Genomic DNA, 22,158 nt, shown 5'->3' with positions numbered 1-22,158 from the left:
CTAGCGATAACATCTAGGCCTCAGTTGTAGTTCAGCTCCAGGCCCAGAAAAGCAGCAAAACCAGCCAGAGCTGCCCTCAGGACCAGCTGCATTGAAGAGTGACCCCCTGCCCTGGTGCTGGCCAATCAGTGGAGACCACAACCCTGAATGGACACCCCTGGAAAGCTACTGAATATTCTATTGAGATCTTCCCCTGGGACCTCCCCTAGCATCTCCACCCTTAAAACCCTTAGGAGGGAGGATCCAGTGTGACCTCCTCCCAGGGGCAGGCCAGTGCCTTTCCCTTTCCTTTTTCCCTCCTCTTTTCCCCTCCCTCTCTCCCTCTCCCTCCTCTTCTTCCCCTTTCCCTCCCCCTCTCTGTCCCCCTCCCTGCCCCAGGCATGTTACTAGTAGCTTCCTCACTCCCAAGCTCCAAGGGCCCTCCCTTCACCTCCATAACTCACTTCCTGAGCCCATTTCTTCTAGGAAGTACTTCTTCTGCCTCTGACTTACCAAATAAACGTTCTCCTCCAGTTTGGATCTTGGCTCTGAATTCTTCCCGAGCCAGAACCCAAGTATCAAGGTTGCTAAACCCGGGTTTGGTGTGACTCCCTGGTCAGACACCTGGTGCCGTTCCCGCTGCCCACAACACTCCTTGTTTTTATTTTTTCAAGGGGAGTGAACTGGTAAGCCCAGTGGACTTGCTTAATACTCTTCTGCGTCATTTGAACCTCCTGTCAGTCAAAGCTCACTTATCTCTCAGGCTATAACATCAGGCCAGTAGAAACCCATGCAAACTGGTTTAGAAGCTAGATTCACATATATTGGGGTCCGCCCCTCCAAAACAGCCAATTCCTTATGAAAGAAGAATAAAATGGCTGCTTACAAAGAACACTGGCATTCTACATAAAGGGTTTCTCCTGGGCTTAGGTTAACCTGGGGTAGAAGTCTAGAAAGCCCAACCAGCCCAGGGGTTTGACAACCCTACAGACTTTCATACGCCAACAAAGCCAGTGCGGTCTACTTTAAGAAAAAAAAGTTCCGGTTCCTATTTAAACAACTCTCTTAAAAGTTACTTTTCAAGTTAGTAAAATGCATTCTCGTTGGATCTCTTTTTCTCCTAACATCTCTGTTCTTATTCCTCTCTCTCCCTCTCTCTCCCTCTCTCTCTCTCTCTCTCTCTCTCTCTCTCTCTCTCTCTCTCTCTCTCACACACACACACACACACACACACACACACACACACAGTAAAAAATAGTTGTACATTTAAGGGGAGATGGTATTCAGACAGGAATGGAGAGGGAGAGAGAGAGAGAAACATCAATGATGACAGAGAATCATTGATTGGCGGCCTCCTGCACACCCCCTACTGGGGATCAAGCCTGCAACCCAGGCATGTGCCCTGATCCGGGGAATTGAACCTAGGACCCTTCAGTCCCCAGGCCAAAGCTCTATCCACCCAGGCAAACCGGTTAAGGAAACAACAAGTGTCTTTTAAATGTGCAGTGACTAAGGCGTAGTGAATTCAAATAATCGGCTGGAGGTCACCAATTCGTTAAAGGCGGAGCTGGGATTCGGATCCATAAATATGGCAAAAGCCCATTTCCCCCGTGATACCGAGTTGACCTTGAAGGTACTGGCGCTCCCATTTCTCTGCACATCCCACTGGCTCCTGGGAGTCCCCTGCCAGGCCCGATCCACTGGGCAGGAGCTGTCGCCTGTCCCACGCCCCTGGTGTCCCCATAATCCTACATTCCAGAAATAAGAGTCTTTCTGGTGTGCCTGCCTTCCTTCGCTCAAGCCAACGCTCCTTTTGTGGGGCGCACTCCAATCAAAGGCATCCTCCGCTCCCACTTCTCCACAGCACCCCGGAATCAAAACGCCCCAAAGAGGGACGAAGGAGACGGTGCTCCTGCCTCACTCTGAGAGGAATGGAGGGGCCCCACCGCTTCCTGCTTCCCAGGAGGGGAGGAGGTGCTCCTGGACGAGGAGGCGCCTCCCGATCTGGAGGAACCCAGGGTACCAGCGCCTCGGATCCTGCCTGGCGCCTTGGGGGTGTTCCCGGGGCTGGGCGCGTGCAGGGCAGAGGGTCAGGCCTCCGCAGTACCCCACCCTGGAAATCCTGAGCCTGCCACCCGTCCTCGGTAGTATTCCCCCGCGCTCTCTCCTTCCTTCTGGGGGCCCAGAGCTCCAGAGACCACCCGCCCTGCACCCCCTGCGTTTGGGAACGTGGCGAGGACCCGCCCCGCCGCGCCCGCACCCGGCGCACTTACGCAGGGCAGTGGCGCTCCTTCCCGCCTCGGTGCGCGCAGCCCCGAGCCCGCCGGTTCCCGCAGTCAGGAGAGGCCAGACAGCCCGCCCCGCGCACCTCCCAGTCACCAGTGCCCTGCAGGGCGCCTGCTTTTAAGGGCCCCTCTCAGCGACGCACGTGACCCAGGTTTCTGGGGCCCAAGGTAGGTCCCCACCCGCCTCCCCCGCGACCTGGCCTCGCCCAGGGAGCACTTCCCATCCTGGGAGCAGCGCACGGAGGAAGGTGGGCAGAGGTCAACTCGGTGGGTTTGCTCCTCTGTGCGTTTTGATTTTCTCTCCTGCGTTTAAAAAGCTGCTGTCTTAGACTCTCAACACTGTAATTCGAAATGATTGCCTCACGCGAGCGTTTGCTGGCAAGCTGAGTGTTTGCATCTGGAAACCCAGTGGTGTTTCACTCCCGCCGGTTAAACAGCCCCCCGCGCGTTCTAGGACGGTCCACAGCCCCAGCGCTAACACCGAGAGCAGCGAGTGCCAGCACTGGGCGCTGAAAGCTTTCCCTGCGTTACTGCATGGGAATCCTAGGGCAACCGGATGTGCTATTACCATAATCAGCCCCATTTTGCAGGCGGGAAACTGAGATGGAGAAGTTAGGTGTCCCATGGAGAGTCACATCTCTTGTAAGCCACCTGAGTACTTATTAGTAATGACCATCACTGGGTGCTGGGCCCTGAGCCAGACTCTGGGGGAAGACAGAATGCAAAGGTATTGCAAGCAGAAAAGACAAAGCACACAATCCTTCCCATGTCTAAGTCCCCCAGATGCCCTGGGGCTCGGAGATGGCACAGTTATTTAGAAGACCCCAGGCTAGCCACCTGGCTTTGAATCCTGGCTCTGCTATTTAGCTGCTAGCTCTTATCCATTTTTTGGTCAAAAAAAAAAAAAAAAAAGAAAGAGAGAGAAAGGAAAGGAAAGAAGGAAAGAAAGAAAGGAAGGAAGGAAGGAAGGAAGGAAGGAAGGAAGGAAAGAAAGACAGGAAGAAAGAAAGAAAGAAAGAAAGAAAGAAAGAAAGAAAGAAAGAAAGAAAGAAAGAAAGAAAGAAAGAAAGAAAGAAAGTCTCCATGCTCCCATGCTCCTTTGCAGAGGTGGAGTCTGCTTTCGTTCTGTAAGTCAGCGCTGGCTTTGCGACTGGTTTTGACCATTAGAATGTGGACAAGTGCCAGTTCCATGGCAGGAATCAAAAGGCTTGGCAGCTTCTGCGTGGAGACTGCCGCCTTGAGACTCCCCTGCCCAGGGTGGCTCCTGGAAAGAGAGGTTCCAGGCAGGAGAACTGAGGCAGCGCAGAGACAGCAGCACCACCTGCGAGAAGGTGAGAGAAGCCCCGGCCACTTCCCAGGTCAGCGGCCCCTCCAGCTGAGCGCTGCTGCCTGGGTGAGCCCAGGTGAAACCACCAGCACTGAGGCTCCACCCACCCACCAATCAGGGGGAGACCCCAATCCCTGCAGCTTTAAGCCACTTGGTGTGGGAGCCCATTTCACGTCCAGCGTGGTTCAGGGTTCCGGTTCAGGGTTCGGGTTCTGGAGAAGGCCGCACACAAATGAAAAGAGACTAGAAAATGGATTAATTTGGGAATAATGGGGGCCAGGCAGGAGCCCACCTCTAGGGGGAGGACTCTCCGCTGTTCTGCCCTAGCTATCCCTTTTTTTGAGACTATGGGGTACACCTATAGCCCTTAGGCAGGAAACTCCAATAACAGAAATTTACATAAGACAACAGAGGTGGAGACTGCTTCAGCTAACAAGGTTTCAACTAAGCAGTGAGCCAACTAGCTCTGACCTTTCAGAGCAATGAACTAATAATGTTTCAACTAAACAGTGAGCCAACTAGCGCTGACTTTTCAGAGCAATGAAGGTTGTTGACAATGATCAGTTTCCGGCAACTTGGGTTTGTTGTACAACTAAGGCTAACTTTAGCACCGACTTTGTGACCTGAACAAATTATTTAATGCCACTGAGTCTCGGTTTTCTAGTAAGTACCTCCTTTATGGGGTTGTGGTGAGGGCTAAACGAGGCTCCCCACAAACCACCTGGCCCCGGGAGGTGCAGCCGTCACTATTCACCATCGTAGGTTATCCTACTGACCTCTTTATGGAGAAACATGTGTTGGTGGGGAAAGTATTTTCCTGTAAGACCCACCTCAGCACCTTTGTATTAAACTATTAAATAAACTTCCTGCAGTGACAAATGCACCTTCATTATGACCTGAAAGGCCAAGTTCAAATTCCTGGATGATCTGCACCTGAATGGGGTGGCGCGGGAGAGCTGGTCCCCTGCCCCTGGTCTGAAGCCACCTCCTCTTTCCCCACTGAGCTCCAGCCCCAGTGGGGCGGCTCGGTCCAGCAGCCTGGCCTTCTCTTGGCCCTGGGACTGGGCACACCAATGGCAGTGTTATCTGCCATGGAAGCATGGATGTTGCAGACATCACAGCTGGTGTACAGGCCCTTGAAGGAGGCCCAGTGCCATTTGGGGAGGCAATCTGGGGATCCTAGCTTCTCAGAACAAGGTTTGGGGAGGTGTGGATTTGGGGGCAGGGGGGGCAATGGACACAGCCCCATGGGTACTTCAGTCTATGGGGAGGAGCACAGCCATCAAGGGCCAGAGAGGTGCCTTCTAAAATGTGGGCCCTGGGCAAGGCCCTTGGCTCTAAGCATGAGGACAGCTCTTGTCCCGGGAATACCTGCACCCAAATTGGAGCCACTTACGGGAAAACCGAATGGAGCTCACAGTACACGTACAATGCATCATGCTTTGGTGTACTTACTCACAGACGGGACTGCAAAAGTCTTACTGACCTTTTCATGACCTCAGAGATATACATGCTGCAACTTACAAAAAAAAAAACACCCCACAACCTTTGGAAGTTTAGCTAAATGTATTTTACACTTATTGAGTGTTGTGAATTTTGAGTAACACAATTTTTTGGTTTCAGCTCGCAAGTGAAAAAGTGGCATATGTTGCCTAAAAGAAAAAAAAAAAATACATTTATTAAAATAATGAAAGCCTAGAGTCGAAAGAAGTAAGCTTTCAAGTGGCAGTTTTGAAAGTTTGTAGCATTTATACTGATGAAGTAATGAAAGCTTAAAACTGCCCTAACATACTTGGAACACCCATATGTACATAGAGCTCACCTTTATATCAGTGTTTAATATTAGAAGCATTTTGGGACTTTATTATTAAAAGTTTGGTGATGTTTTCGTGACCAGAAATAGGGTGTAGGAACTTAATTCTTCTTTATATCAATTAGCCTATGGTGAATTTGGTTTTGTTAGACTTCGTTTCTCTTAAAGTCACAGTGTCCAAGAACCTATAGACAGCATGAAGTGAGGACTTTGTATTGTCAGAAGGAAAACCATTATTTCTTACTATGAGATGTGGTCCAAATAGCTTGAAAGCTACTTCACTGGAGGTCTTCTAAATTTTTGAATAAGATAGACATATTGCTTATTTTTCTTTTGATGAGTATAATACATGATTATTATAGAAATATGGAGATATGCAAAAAGATCAGATAAAAACCCCATTGTGACTCCTCAGAGATTACCAAATGATGTATTTCTATCCAGTCTTTTATGTATAGTAACATGTGTTGCAAACAAAATTGGAATCATATTATATTGAATTATTTATCCTGCTTTTAGCAGTTAGCATTATATCCCAATTATTTTCACACGTTATTAATTCAAAGCCATGATTTTAATAGCTGCATAATGTTCAATCATAGGAATGTACTGTAATTTATTCAACCATTTTCCAACATCTGATCATTTGGGTTGCTTCCAATTTTCCCTTATTAATTCACTAAGAAATATTCTCATATAAAAAATTATGTGCATCTGATTAGTCCCTTAGGAAAGAAACATCTGGAAAGCAGAATCACTGAGTCAGAGGGTCCTTGGAAGGTTATCTAGGTTCAAAGACGAGAACTCTGTTGGTAAAATATTTTACTTTGCAGGGTGCAACACGGCAGGCTCCCATGGGGTGGAGGAGCAGAATTGATATAGTAAAAATAATTCCTGCAAAAAGACGATGAGGGCTTGGCTCAAGTGTGTGGGAGGCCCTCTATTAGTGTCTAGGAGTACCCTCACAAATGATCACAAGCTGGGTGGCTTAACACAGCAGAAATGCCCTCTCTCACAGCTCGGGAGAAGCCTGAAATCGAGGTGTTGGCAGGGTTATGCTGAGGCTCTGGGGGAGAATCATGCCCAGCCTTTTCCAGCCCCCAGAAAAATGTGGCATTCCTTGCCTATAATTGTATCACTCCAATCTCTATCTTTACCTGGCTTTCTTCTCTGTGTGTGTCTCAGAGTGTCTTCTCCTCTTCACATAAAGCAGTGGTTCTCAACCTTTCTAATGCCGCGACCCTTTAAAAGAGTTCCTCATGTTGTGGTGACCCCCAACCATAAAATTATTTTCGTAGCTACTTCATAACTGTAATTTTGCTACTGTTATGAATCATAATGTAATATCTGTGTTTTCCGATGGTCTTAGGCGATGGTCTTAGGCTCTACAGCAGCGGTTCTCAACCTGTGGGTCGCGATCCACAGGTTGAGAACCACTAGCAGGGTTGCCTAAGACCATCGGAAAACAGATATTTACATTACGATTCGGGTTCACATCTAGAACCTGCCATCTGGTGACCTCAAGCAAGTTGCCTGATTTCACATTTCTCATCCATTCATGGTAAAATAATATTAGTTACCTTGCCGTGTGATTACAGGGTGAAATGAGACAATGGATATAAAGTGCTTGTTGTATGGCATGGGCTCAATAAACAGCATCCTATATAATAAAAGGCTAATATGCAAATTGTCCCCTCTACCAGGAGTTTGACCTGGAGTTCAACTAGGGGACAGGGCCGACTGGCCAACCATCCACGGCCCCTTCCCCGGCTGGCCTGGCCTGATCGGCCACGACTGGGGCAGACAGGCCAGACCCCACCTGTGCACGAATTTGTGCACTGAGCCTCTAGTCTATAATAATGATCATGACAATCTGTGAGATCCCAGGCCAGTGACCATCATTCTTTTCAATTGCCTCACCCAGGATATTGAATTACTAGTATATTCTCCCCCCACCCCAGGGTTTCCATTGTAACTGGACACCACAATATTCATTTCTCTCGCTGATCCATGGCCTGAGCTCTGCAGTGTGCCTGATACTCCAGCTAAGACGCAGAGAATAGCTTTTGCACGTCTTGAGCAGGTAAATACAATTCCAGTTGTCTAGGTTTAGAGGTTTCATTTCACATTTGTAGCTGCTGCCACCGAGATAAAGGTGGATCTGGAATGAAAACAAGGGGAATTGGTTAACCTTGTAGACAAACATGCCCCTCATGGAAGTCATTGCTCCTTTTAGGTGTCATTACATGTCTTCAATTTGGTCGCCTCGAGGCTTGAAAACACACACAGCTAGGGGCACATCGAAAAGGAATAATATGTTGAGTAAGAAGTCAGATGTGTTGCATTCACACACTTGTAAATGGCATTGTGCTATTCAAAGGGGAGAGGAGAGTGGTTCCAGCTGAGGAGACCCCACATCTGTTCTGCCCTGTGACTTCTCTGCTTTGAGAAGTGGGCCAAGATGGCGGTGACCCTGCTGTCAGACAGACACCTGCCCTGATAAACTTGTGGAAGGGTCCAGCTCCTTACACATAACGAGGAAGGGCCACCTCCTAAGGCTAGCTGCAGGCTACAGACTCAGGGAGGTTGTGGATAATTCCATGGTGATTATTTAGGTAAATGCTTTCACTCTCAGCATGATTATCCTTCCCTGGGTTGCTTGCCTCCGGGTGCCTGCTTTTTGTAGGGAAACAATGTCCAAATTAATCTCAGTCTTTTGTAAGTGAACCCTTCTTCTCTGGTGACCCAGCACCCTTCGCAGCGGGTGTTAAGCCTTTCTTACAAAAGGCAAATTTCCAATTTCCTTTGGCTATTAAGAAAGCCAGACTTTGGTGTATGAAGGATGAATGATGGGATTAATATAGACTTGGCTATGAAGCACAGCAGAGCTAACCCAGTGTAAGACTGTGAGCAATAATCCCAGCAAACCTTTGTCAGACTTCGTGGTTTGCCGAACACTTTTCATATACATCATCTCTTTAATTTTCATATCAGCCCTACAAGGTGTTAGGATGAACCTGCCAGTGTTCTCTGTACAATATCTGAGTAAGGGCACAGCATGGTTTTTGGAGTAGACTGCTGGGGGTTTGAATCCCAGCTCAGCGACTCATTAGCTGTGTGACCTTTACTATGTTAATTAACCTCTCTAAGCCTTACAGTAGCTTTCTCATATATGGAAAGAGGACAGCCCTACAGGACTGATCTGAGAATTGAATGAAATTGTATGTGAAGCTGGTAGCACAGCACCTGGCCCATAGCAAGCAGGTCATTCATTTGTTAAAGGCCGGAAATTTACAAGTGATAAACAGGGATCAAAGAAACTAAGTGAAATGGCATGTGGTGTCTCGTCTTTTTCTTTTATTTAGGTTTCATTTATTTTCTAATTCACATGGTGGTTTGTTCAGGTGCTGTACTTACTAATGAAATATTATGCCTATGACTAACTGCATGATTCAAAGTAGAGTTGACCTAGAAAAGTGACTCTACTCTTTTGGTTCTGTACCCTTGAGGGCTTCATGAGCTTTAGGAATTAAGTAATATCACCAAATAAGGAATCCTATCTAATAAAGAGGGAATATGCGAATTGACCCTCATGCCGTCGCAAAAGATGCCAGCGCCCACAGCCAATAAGGAGGGAATATGCTAATTGACTGCCCCGCCCTCAAAGATGGCGGCGCCCACAGTCACAAGATGGCCGCGTGCAGTCCCCTCAGCCCCGCCAGGGTGGCAAGTGCGCAGCAAGGCCGGGCCTGCCCCACGTGCCTGCCTCCGGAGTCCCCCAGTCCCCTCAGTCCCCCAGCTGCCCAGGGCCAGCCTGAGGCGCAGGCAAGCCTCAAATGGCAGCTGCCCAGCCGCCCAGGGCTGCCCCAGGCTTAGGTAACCAGGGCCAGCCAAGGTTTGCACTGCCAGCAGTGGCAGCAGCAGAGGTGTGATGGGGCGTCGCCTTCTCCTAATCTCCAGGTTGCCTCCCACCCCTGAGGGCTCCCGGACTGTGAGAAGGGGCAGGCTGGGCTGAGAGACCCCTCTTCCAGTGTATGAATTTTCATGCACCGGGCCTCTATTACAATTATAATAGGCGAAGAGCAGCAGTCTTTGCCATTTGTTGCTTTTTATGTGTGGTGGTCCAGGCTGTCTGTGGGCAACTTCCTTCTAGGGTGACTACTATAGATTAAAGGGACTGCCCTTGCATTTGAGATGGCTACATTAGGAGAATACAATGGTTGGGAAGAGAAGATGCACTACCAATCCCAGGTGTCTTCATTCTCTATTATCTTTCTTTTAACTTTGGTTTCCTCACCTGAAAATGGAAGTTTTAACAACTCATCTACTCCACCACGTTCCCGGCATAGAACTCCAAGGAGTCTCAGAATTCTAAATTCAAATCTTGTTTTCCAGGGTTGTCATAAAGGCATGTTTTTTCAAGGAGATAGGGTAGAACTTATTTTACTTCCCAGTTTGTTACCTTGGTTTATAACTTTTAAATATTTAGATGTGGTATGTGGATCTTCCTGTGTGTTCTTGCCCCCCACACATCCCGCCCCCCCCCCCCCCAGACTTCCCAAGAAAGAGGCAGGCTTGGGAAGAAATCAGCCTTCATTGATTTAAGCTGCTGGTATTTGGGACCTGTTTGTGACCACATCATAACCTAGTCTATTGTGACTGTTACACCTGGGGGGGGGAGGATGGTGGAAGCCTCGGTTATAGAACCTCTGTAGTATAGGAATGGCACTGTGGGTGTCAGAAGGGGCTCAACTCAACAAGGAGTCCTGGTAGCTGTGAGAACAGGCCTATAGCCTATGGTGAGGGCGGTTGGGAGGGTCATCTCTGTGACTGGCCTGGGGCAGGATGCTGACAGACAGATGAGGCCAACTGGTGAAGTGCATTGAGTAAGTGAAGGAATGATCAGGATGAGGGAGAATGTGAACCTTAAGAACCTTCCCATTTGTGTACAAGGAACAAGCAAGTCCCTGGCATGGAGAAGGGACATTCCCCATCCCTCTTCCCTATGGCTCTAAACCAGCGATTTTCAACCTTTTTCATCTCATGACACATATACTAATTACTAAAATTCTGTGGCACACCAAAAAAGATATTATCTTTTTGCTGATCTGGTAGATTTCTTATAGTGTGCAGGGCAACTGGAGAGGACACTTCTTAGATACCCTCTGTCCTTGTACAGACAGTGTTAGGGCATCTGTCAGGGTCTGAGAGTTGATGGTCCAGAAGCAGCCACGTGCTCTTTCCTACAGAGCAGACCAAGCGTTCACCCTTTGGCAACTGGGTAGGAAACTTCCTTTCACTTTCAACATTGTTGTTCTCCCCCTTTAAATCTAAAGAGTGTTGTTGGGTAGAAGAACGAAGAGTGATGAGAGGGAGGAAAGTTTAGATAATGTATACAGGTTCTTCCTACACCTCAGAGAGAAGCAATCTGAAAACCATGTATTTCCCTTCAGTTTTTTTGACCTGGAGACTTTTCCTATCTTCTCACCCCAGACTAGACCATTTTCCCCTCTGTAAATCCTCACGTGGCATGTCACCTTCCTTGCAAATCTGTTGCAGTTATTACATCTCAGTATTAGGTTCTATGTTCTAAAAATGTCAAAATGAATCTCAATGATTAAATGCCATGGATTAAGCTTGTTACTTCTCTAAAGTTGATATAGAGGATATCATTTGAATTAGAATATTATCAGTCTAAGCTTCTGTTACACCAGGTCACCTCCAAAATATGTATAAGGCTCTCACTCTGAAAAATAAAAAGAGTTAAATTCTATTTAAAGACATCTTATTAAATAGCCAACCTCAGCTCATCTCATTTCATTTGGGTTGAAATTTTGCCCTGTGGCATCTGAGAAAGGTCATCTATGAGGGAACCTTTGAACTTTTTCTCTTTAGATGTCTATACGCTCTAATTAAGTATGCATGTATTGATGTGATTTTGAGTGTAGAAGCGACTGGTACTCTCTGGCATACTTACCCAGGGCATCATGTTCCATTTTCAGATTTATCTGTTCTGCATAGCTAAAGACAAAAGCCAAGAGGCCGTACTTCTTTATTAAAACTAACAATTGCTTTATGCATCTGGGGATTTGTCTAGAGAATGCTGCACTGTGTTCTCAACAATAAAATCCTGTGGCTGCCAGTAGCCAACACCTCGAATTTTAACACAGGAATAGACATCTAGGAAATATCAAAACCAAATATCAGAACCTCTTAGAGCGGGGTTTTCTTTTTCACACATTTGTGCATTGACCCCCCTCTTGATGTTAGCAGCAAGAAATCTCACCTACAGAGAGGAAGCTGGCACCCTAACGGTGCTGAGAAATTGAAGAAGAGGAATGAAGAGGCTTGATGATTGCTGAATTGTATCCCACTTTATTTCCCAAAGAAGAGTCATGAAGAGCTTTCTTTTCTCCCACTTAACATCCTGATCACCCACGTGTGCAATCTGTATTGCAGCTACCTACACCTCTGCATGGGGAAAAAAAAAAAAGAAGAATGGGATGTGACCCCTCCCTGACCCTGCCACACCCATGGGAACCTGTGGCTAGTGATCCTTAATCTCCCAAATTGCTGTGGGACTGTCCAGTCCTACCCCAGTCAATGCCCCCACACTGTGGGTGTATGGAGCTGCAGAGCTTGTAGTGAATGGTATCCATTATTCCTCTATACCTACTAAGCTGTCAGCTGCTTCAAGTTAGTTTTTCCCTTTATGCACCTTTTATTCAACTATTCAGGTTGACGCACAACTCCAGAAACGCAAACTATTGAAACATTACCTCCTAGAAAATTGACTATGATTTGCATTTTGCTAATGTCAGAGTAGGTCAAAATGTTATTTTTCTCTCTCTTCTCAATAACGTTTCATTGAAGGTAAATCCTACTCCTTTCCACCAGTGAGAAGCCACTCAGTGACCTGAATCAGATCTGGTGATAGGAAACATATTTTCAGTAACACTGAACTCATTTTTCTGCCAGAAAAAATTAGTCAGTAGCTATTGAGTATGTCACAGAGGTTTTCAAGAGGCACTTAGGAGGATGCTAGAAAAAAAATCTTTTTCTGTAGATTATTAGAAATGTCATGGTGCTAATGTAAAAACGCTATGGTAATCTTTCCGTTTTCCTCTCCCCTACTAAAATACTGTTTTTTCGTTAACAATTCTGGTCCTACGAGAAAGGATGTCTTTTGAAAATGATGCTAAAGAGAAACAAAAAGGAAATTTTATAATTTAACCCAGAAAAGGCAAGATGGAGGGGTAATCAAATAATGGAGGCAAAGACACAATGGAAGGCTTCTCTGAGTTCCATCTCCATGGAAAACTGAGCAAGAAAGGGGGAGTGGGCTGGATTTATAGGAAGCTTTCCTTAGATTAGTGTATGTTAAAAATAGGAGTTTCTGAATAAATGAGTGGATGGATGGTAGATGGATGGATAGATGGATGAAGAGATGGATGGATGAATGAATGGATGAATGGATAGATGGATAAATGAATGAATGAGTGAATGACTATGAGCAAGGACTGCCGTCCTTCAATATTCTTTGGCATTTGAAGCAAAAGTAGTTTATAGCTCACACAAAACCTCTTGGTACCCCAGTTTCTACCAGCATGTAATAGAATGAACAATTGCTACTTCTCTGGGCTGTTGAGAAGATTAAATAAGATTATGTGAATAAAGAATCTACCAAAGTTTATCAGAGAGGGGGGAAAAGCCCTCTTCAGCATCCTCTACATGACCCATTTCTTCATGTGGAGAGTTGATTGTGTGTTTGCAGGGACAGTTGATGGGTTTTCCCCAACTCTCTGTTATAACTTGAGTTATTAGGCATGACCATGGAGTCAACAGTTTAATATATCAAAGTGTTCCCTGGGATTTTGCTCATTTCTTTTGGCTTCTACTCAAACTTCAAGGAGATTATTAGAAGCAGTATTTGTGATATCATCCTGTTTTAAATATTTACAGATGCTTAACTCTTAGAAGATCCTTTCAACATTCCAACAGTTCTTAATTCTAAGTATAAACATTCTTTGGGGGGCTTTTATTTTGTTCTGATAATAAAAACTACCAGAGGAACATGACTTAAATCTGATTTCCATCTGAGATATCCTCCAGCAATCAAAATATCCTGTGTAGTTATTATTCCATTAGAAAGTACACTTTACCAGAGGGAATGTGCTAGAAGAGAAAATTAAAACCTAGCTGCCAGTATGAAATTCCATTAAATCATTTGAATCATTAGGTGGCTCTTCTGTATTTGTGAGCTTTATTGCCCTGCTAGGCTTCAGGGCATAAGGAGCCCTCCTGGAGCAGGTGAGAAGAGCCTCCTGCAGACTCCTGCAAGGAGATGTTTTAAATCCAGGACTTACAGCATTTAGACCTGAGCTGGACCTTGGGTGTCATTCTCTTCAGCTCCCTCAATTTGTAGAAGAGGAAACTGAACATAGAAGAGATTAAATGGTTTTTCCGAGATCTACAACTGGGTAGAGGAACAGTCAAGGTTAAGCCCCAGATCTCTATAGCATCCTGACATCACAGATTCCATCTGGTCCTGAAGGTGGAGACTTTTTCTAGACTAATGAGCTTTGGATGGTGGAATTGGAAAACTACCTGGGTTGATAGTTGGCTTTGGGTGGAATAAAAACCTATTTTTTTTTCAAGTAGAACATTTAAAGTGTGTTTCATTTTGTAACATGTCATGTACTATCATTGATCCTGGTTCCATGGTGTTGTTATGTGCATTTAGTCTGTATTTTATATAAACAAGCTGCCGAAGATCACTACCTTAAGACTAACAATTTAGAAAGCAAGGTAATTCAAAATTATTAATTTGACTCTTTTGAAAATACAGTTTGGCCACAATAAATATCTCCCATAAAGAAGCAGAAAGTGGAATCTGTGAATGGCTTGATGAAACTATTTAGAATTAAAGGATCTTGAAGCTAAAAGGGATCACAGATCAGCCAATCCAGCCCTTTATTTTACAAAAAAGGGAAACTGAGGCCCATCGAGTTTACCTAAAGGCACACAAACCAATAAGTGGCAGAGCTAGGGTGTGTAGAACTCTACAAAAGACTGTTCTCCTTCCCTATACAAGTGAAGTCTCCCTTAGAGAACATTGGGATAGAATCACGATGACTTCATCAATTTTTTGTAAATTTTTGTAGAATTTCTAATGTAGCCAAATCTTGAATACAGCGCATTGATTCACTTATTTGTCAAGCACTGATCATTCCCTTGGCCTTGTCTATATTACAGTTCTCACAACTAAAAAAAGACATATTAATGTGGTAATAAAAAGCAACAATAAAATTAAGGGGAGTTATCGTTATTACTTAAATATGAGTGCTACATTTTGCTATCAAATGTGAAATGGCAAAGAAATATGACATCCATATTAATGGGAAAAGTGGAAACGGGCAAAGAGCGGTCCTCAACTTTGTTTGAAAGAGAAGCAAAGGATGGCTGCCCTGACGCATGGAGATCTAGCTCTCAGGGAAGGGTAGGGGGGACCATAGTTCTTCCTCTCATACCCATTTAGGTAGTTTATGCATTGTATTTTTAGCGTTGTTGTTTTTTAAGAGTAGATAACTCAAAATAGATGGCAGTACTATGGATAAAGGCACTACAGCGATATTACCATTAGAGAAGAATCTGGAAAGAGCATTTTGTCATTCAGTCTTGTTAGCTGTATCCTCTTATCAAGTTGGCTTCTTCTGAAGTATTCATATGCAGTGTACTGTGTCTTTCAGAATTTAGCAATGCCGTTTACATGCCTCTCTAAAATGGTGCTTTTAATTGTTAGTTTAAACAACTCCCCTTTCTCCATGAGTGATTCTGTCTTATATTGTTTTTACATAAGTGTCTAAATACCATGATTTTTTGTCAATTAAAAAAATTTGTTTAGTTCTGTTAGGTAGCTGACAGTGTATCAGAGAGTAAAGACCAGCACGTGGCCACTGGCTTTTTCTGCCTTTTCTCCTTTGGTTCCTGCTATTTTGTGTGCACGTTGTAGGCCTTTCATGGTTTGCAGCTCTGTCTCTGTCCCTCAGGGCCTGCTTGACACATTTGATGCAGAAAAGCTCCTCCCTTCCCCCTGTTGCCTTTTGCACAGTGGTTTGCCTGTGGCTCTCCTGGCCCTTATTCCATGGTCGTCTGGCAGGGATGAGAGCTGTTGGTCCCTTTGATCCTTGTATTTGACCTTGACTAATCCAGTGCGCCCAAACTTCCAGCCAAAGCCCATTCTCTGGGGTTGTACTGGAGGAGTCTTATGGCATGGAGGTGCTTCTCTGAGCTCTTGAAGCTGGGCCTAATGTGCTTTTCGTCCACTTTAATAGTTGATTGCTGGTGATACTATTGAAACTATTCCTTTGTTTTAATATCTGACATATTTCTTTACAATCTTCAGTACCAAGCAACTCTATGGAAGAGCAAATTTTCAAACACGAGATTTTTTTAAATGTTTTATTTTTTTTTTAGAGAGAGAGGAAGGAAGAGGGGCAGAGAGATAGAAACATCCATGAGAGAGAAACAGCATCCATCAGCTTTCCCCTGAATTCCCCCTACTGGAGATAGAGCCTGCAACCTTGGCTTGTGCCCTGACCAGGAATTGAACCATGACCTCTTGGTTCCTGAGGTGACACTCAACTGCTGAGCCACACTGGCAGGCAAAACACAAGGTCTTAATATGCCTTCTGAATTTGTTAGGGATGGATGGAGAGAGAGAGAGAGAGAGAGAGAGAGAGAGAGAGAGAGAGAGAGAGAGAGAGATTATGAGGATGGCTCATGCAATTATGAAGGCTGAGATCCCACTATCTGCATCTGTAAATCTGAGACCCAGGGGAAGCTGCTGGTATAATTTAGTCCAAGTCCAAAGGCCTGAGAACCAGGGGAGCCAATGGTGTAAGCCCCAGTCTAAAGGCAGGAGAAGATGAGGTAAGACACCCCAGCTCAAATAGTAAGGCAGGAAAAAAGGGACAAATTCCTCTACCTTTTGTTCTATTCAGGATTTCAAGGTGTCGTGGGGCTAAAGGGGTCCGTTTGCCTGTGCTCATCAAAGCTCAATAAGGCACAAACAGGAGCTTGCAGCAACGAAAGTAAGGGTCTATTTTTAGGAAGTGGCCCAGCCCAGAGTCACAGGTGAGCTAATGCACAAAGACCTGGCTCCTCGATGACTTCCAAGGGATTGATATACAGGGGAAAACCATTAATCATGATGACAAGGGATTTAGGGTGTGGTCAGGGTCCTGGTCTCTCTTGATTGGTCAGTGCTGGGGTGGGGGTAGATGATCATTGCACTTGGTCCTGATGTCAGCCATGGGTTTGCTTCATCTGGTTTTACTGTTTTTCTGGGCCTGAAGCTGAAATACAATTGAGGTCTAAATGTCATCTCTAGTTTGACCAAAACTCACTCTCTCTCTTTCTCTCTCAACACACCTAAGACTTTGTTCCTAAGATTATTTGATACTGATCAGAACCTCATTGTCCTGAAGGCTTAAAGATTAAGGGGTGGTTGTGCAGGGGAGAAGGAGGCAGGTGAGTCAGGTGTTGGATGAGGCCAGTTTGAATCAAAAAGAAAGAAAGCTCATACTTAAAAAATGAAGTTTCTACACATTTACCAGGGATTGGATGATGCTCAGTCACACTGGGGAGGGCACTCTACCGAATCCGCCGATTCAAAAGCTTATCTAAATGGGAAACGCCTTCCCGGACGCGCCCAGAAACAGTGTTTCATCTGGGCAGCCCTTGGCCCACTCAGATTGACACCTAAAATGAACCATCACCCCTTTCTTCAGGCCATGGTCTCTTTCCTATATGCCCCTAATAAAACATGGGTTCTGTTTGATGCTGGAGGCTCGTCCTTCCTTTCATTAATTTTGGATACTGAAAATGGTAGGCCCCCTCCCCATATTGTCCATATTTTATTCAGTTGTTCATCTGATGACTCATTTAAGTCACTTGTCCCTATCCCCACTTTATAATGGCTTTGGCGTATTTAGCGAATATTTTGAAGAGAGACGAACCATTACATGACAAATGTACGTCCTCTAGTACCTTGGTTCCCAAGCTCTGTGGAATGCTTCGGAGCGGCTTTCTGTAATGCCTAACCTCAGGTGGAAACGCCTTCCACCGCTCTGTGACCCAGCCGATCCATTGCTCTCATGCATACAAGCCCACATTTCTCTTGTTGGAAATGACTGTTTACAAGGTGCGTCCATCAAGATGAAAGGTGCTGAGCAGTGCGCTGCCGGTTGGGTCCTGGTTCCCAGCTCCGACTCCTGATTGCATCGCTCTCCTGCTTCCATATGCACTGCTCCGGCTCATGAAGTAACTGGTGCTGACACCACCCTATAAGCGTCCTGCTACATTCTTTCTGTCACACTCTGGGGAAACCAAAAAGCCCTTAGGAGCGCCCAGGGTATCTCCCGGGTCTGTAAGAACTACCTGTTAATTGGGCTTGGTTATTCTGTAGCCATGTCATTCAACATAATACATGCGTAATGGAATAACCAACAGCATTAGCCAGTTCAGAGCCCTCAGGCTGAGGTTGGCAGAAAAAAGCATCACACCCAGAATAAGCTAATAGGGTGGGGATCCCAAAGGGGGATGAATTTACCCAGAATCCTCCTCAATGCAGCCCTGGGGTTTTTATTGGGGGTCTTCTGTGTTCAGAGTGTAAGGTCAGAGACTTAATATTTATTTCACTTGTGGACAGGGAAGGCACGCTCTAAAAGCCTCAGAGATGCTATTTAATCAAACTCAACAAACTAAATATTGGCCAAGAGGCAAATGATTCAGAGCATAGAACTTGTTAAAGCCAAATCCAGTCACGTGACATGATTCAGAAAACTACCAGTGTGTCTCTAAAGAATGCATTTTCATTTTCCCACATAAACACATGCCAGGAAGGACTAGGCCTTAATCCAAGGCAGTACAAGTTAGAATGCTAATATTACTCTTTTAAAGATGGCTGTTCCTTGATTTAGAAAATAAAAATGTGGTTCCTTCTCTCAGATGCCATTGTCTAAAGGGTATGTAGTATGACAAACAGACAGGAACAAAAGACGGTTCTATAAACAGACAGTGCAGAATAACAAATGTGTGTAAATCCTTTTCCAGTCACTTCTATAAGGGTTTTTTTTTTTTTTTTTTAAGGTACAGATGTGTGATCAGAACCAGTCTTCTGAATGAATGGAGTGATATTCATCTGAAATATAATTTAAGGGGTACCAACAAAAGGATGCCCAGTCTAAAATGTTGTTTCCATAGCCATATCACAGTAGCCATATCACAGTGCCTGAAGTTCAATGTACACTCTTGGGAGCTAGGGTATCTCCCAAGTTTCCATCCTAGTAGTTTCCATGAGAAAGGTAACTCATGAGCACGTTAATCAACATTCTCATCTCGTGTAGGATTTTCCATGGCTCCACGGCTCCTTTCAGAGTCCTAGGAGTTTGAGCTGGAGACAGGAGTGAGGAGGCTTTCCTCGGGAAGTTCTGAAAGATAAAGATAACTAGTAATATTGATAAGAAAAATATTATGACTTTTTTTTGCGGGGGGGGGGGGGGGGGGGGGCGTGTGGAGGGCTAGCAGCCTGACTTTGTACCTGGTTAATCAGTGTCCCTATTGCACATTCTTGTTAGCCTATAATCAAGTCACTGCCCCTTCCTTAATTATCTGGTCTTGCAAGACCTGTTTACCTAAATACTCCCATTTTACAGAGGCCATAACCATGAACCATACACAACCCCCGGAGGGGGTTATCAGTGCTGGCACCAGGCCAGGCCTTTAGGTGTGGTCTCATGGCCCCAGCACACGGAGCTTTTTTGCAAAGCCCGAGAAAGGTCTGGAAGTCCCATATTTGGGGGATAAAGAAACCAAAGGGTATAAAGACAGAGCTTCCTCCATATCGGCTTGCTCAGGATTTGGAAACAGGCTCCCCTGAGTCCCGGTACTAGTACATCTGGAAATAAATGGGTTTATCCTGAATCTCTGAGTACTCCTGTGTATTTCTCAGTTGCCTGGTAAATTCTGTAACAATATGAGGCCTATTATGTTCCAGGCATTGTGCCTGAGGCCACTGTGTTCAGTTCCTAGAATACTCTTGGCAACCCAAGGACACTGGTATTTTACCAGCCAAGCCTTTTGTAGTGGCAGGGAATAAAACCAAACTTAAACAAAAGGATTGTTGTTTTGTTTTTTTTAGGTTTTTTTTAAAGTTAGATAACTAAAATGTCTAGAGGTTACTTGTTCTGAGTATAGCTGGATCTGAGTTATCCTTATTCTCAAGCTGGTTTTCTCCTATAATGAGACCTCCAGGTTTACATGGCCCCTGTTTTGATTTGCCATTTCAAGAGGAGAATATATTCTCTCTGCCAACATCCTTATCACTCCCAAATGCAATTGATAAGGGACTTGGATTGGGCTTGCTCAGCCGTGTTCACGTCTGTAGTGGTGCTTCTGAGACCATCACAAGATCTCATGAAGGCACTGGAATACGTGGGTAGAGTCAGTACAGAGTGAAGCATACAGTGAATAAGAGATATGAAAACAGGAGGATGTTAGTTTCCTAGTGATGCTGCAACAGATTACCCTATATCGGATGGCTTTAAGCAGCACAGATAGATGACTGCATAGTCCTGTGGACAATAAGTCTGATATGGCCTCACCAAGCTAAAATCCAGGGGTATACAGGGATACATTTTTTCTCAAGGCTCGGGGGAAGAGTCTGTTTCCTCATGTAGGTGTGTTGGCAGAATCCAGTTCCATGTGGTTGTAGGACTGAGGTCTTCATTTTTTTGCTGGCTGCTGGTCATGGTCACTCTCAGCTTCTAGAGGCTGCCTGCATTTGCTCTGTGGCCTCTTTCATCTTTAAAGTCAGCGACAGTGAGTTGAGTCCCTATCTTGTTTTGAATCTCTCCTGCCTCTTCTTCCATTGGAGTTGTCTGACCATAGCTGGAGAAGGTTCTTCAATGTTAAGTACTTATTGGACCCACTTGGATAATCTAGGATAATATCTCCATTTTAAGATCTATAACCTTCACCACATCCACAAAGTCCCTTTGGCCATGTAAAGTAATGTATTCCCAGGTCTAGGGCTTAGGATGAGGATGTCTTTATGGGCCATTATTTGGCCTGCCAGAGAGGGGTGGGGAAATGCCAACTACCGAATCTATCATTTTTAAGGAATGAAGTAGTTGTAACTGAAGCTTGCAAGCATATCTTCAACACCCAAGTGGAATTAAGAGCTGACTTGATGGGAAGCCCCCCATTCCTATACTCTATTTTTGTTTTGTTTTTTTGTTTGTTAATCCTCACCCGATTTTTAGGGAGAGTGGAAGAGAGAGGGAAAGACAGAGAGAAACATTGATGTGAGAGAAACACATCAATTGGTTGCCTCCTGCACAAACCCCAACCAGGGCCTGGGCCTGGGCTGGGGAGGAGCCTGCAACCAAGGTATGTGCCCTTGACCAGAATCGAACCCGGAACCCTTTGGTCCACAGGTTGACACTCAATCCACTGAGCCAAACTGGTTAGGGCCTATATTTTTGACTGTAAAGAATAATCAGCTCTATCTGAGAAGGTTGTCCACCTCAACTGAGGAGTCAACATGGGCTGTGCATGGGGAAAACTCATGGAATGATGAGGAGGAAGGAGATAAGCATCTAGTCAGCCAGATCAGCCAAGTCAGATGCAGGGTCACCTAGATCATGATAATATACTTGGTTACGTTGCCACCTATAAATGGAACCCAGGAATTCCTGAAATGTCCAGTCCTTTAATGAAACATCTTACTGTGCATCATTAAATCTCAGAATCACATTCTCTCCAGGATCCAGTCCCACTGAGGTCTCAGTACCACAGGTTCTGTAGGCATCTTGGCTGATTTCTGTTAGTTGGTTTGTTGTAATTAGTTGATTGACTTTGGGCCCAAGACTCCTCTGACTTCACTTTGGCTATAAGATTGGCATCTAGAGTTTACCTTAGTATACTGTAACAACAACCTATTTATTAATCAATCTGTCTATCTATCTATCATCATGTAACCATTCATTCATCATTTGTCAAAAAAAATTTTTTTTGTTAAAAATAACCAGGAAAATGCTCAAAATCAATTTTATTTCTCTTGCAGTTGGAAAATTAATTTTAAATTATTCATGTTAACACCCTCCAGATAAATTGAACTGTTTGAGTATTTGAGGAAAGATTATTAAGTCAGTCTTTTACGTTAATGGATTCCATTTTAAAAATATTAACCATTTTCACATTAACTATAGCTTTTTGACTCATGCAACCATCAAATCAACAACTTCTAGAATCATTCATCTTAATAAGGAAAAAGGTAAATTAAAATTTTAACATTATAAAACATTTTTTTCAACTTACACTTATGACTTACTACATACCTAGAGGAGCCTTTCTGTTATATATCAGCTAAAAAGTGCTGGATAAGATAGTGTTGTTATTTTAAAAACACACACATATTTTTAAATGCATGCCAGAGTGTACAGGAAAATTCTCTCAGCTAGCAAATAAGACAGCAGGAACCCAGAGAGGCAGTGAGCCCTGCCGCTGGCATTGCCCTGAAGGCATCTGCCAGGTGCCTGTGCCAGGAGCTTGGGCCACACCTTCGGTGACCATATAATTCACCCTCCAACCCAGAGTGCGTGTGAAGTGAACGGTGGTGCTGTTGATCACACGCTGACAGTCCCACTCCTGCTTGGGGTGTGGAACTCCTCGAGAGAGTCGCTCCTCCC

General features: G+C 44.9%; 1 protein-coding gene across 1 annotated transcript in view; it reads right to left on the bottom strand.

The window, feature by feature from the left end:
• Positions 1-2,328, bottom strand: part of CPVL (carboxypeptidase vitellogenic like) — a 105,972-nt gene extending 103,644 nt beyond the window's left edge. Inside the window, exon 1 of the mRNA XM_028155087.2 lies at positions 2,253-2,328. The gene's annotated coding sequence lies outside the window, so the exon portion shown is untranslated. The remainder of the gene's footprint in view (positions 1-2,252) is intronic.
• Positions 2,329-22,158: the final 19,830 nt, after the last annotated feature.

This window comes from Eptesicus fuscus, chromosome 14, assembly GCF_027574615.1.
Source record: "Eptesicus fuscus isolate TK198812 chromosome 14, DD_ASM_mEF_20220401, whole genome shotgun sequence".
NCBI classification, from domain to species: Eukaryota; Metazoa; Chordata; class Mammalia; order Chiroptera; family Vespertilionidae; genus Eptesicus; species Eptesicus fuscus.
Note: the sequence above shows the minus strand (reverse complement) of the source record. Positions and strands in the feature narration are given on the sequence as shown.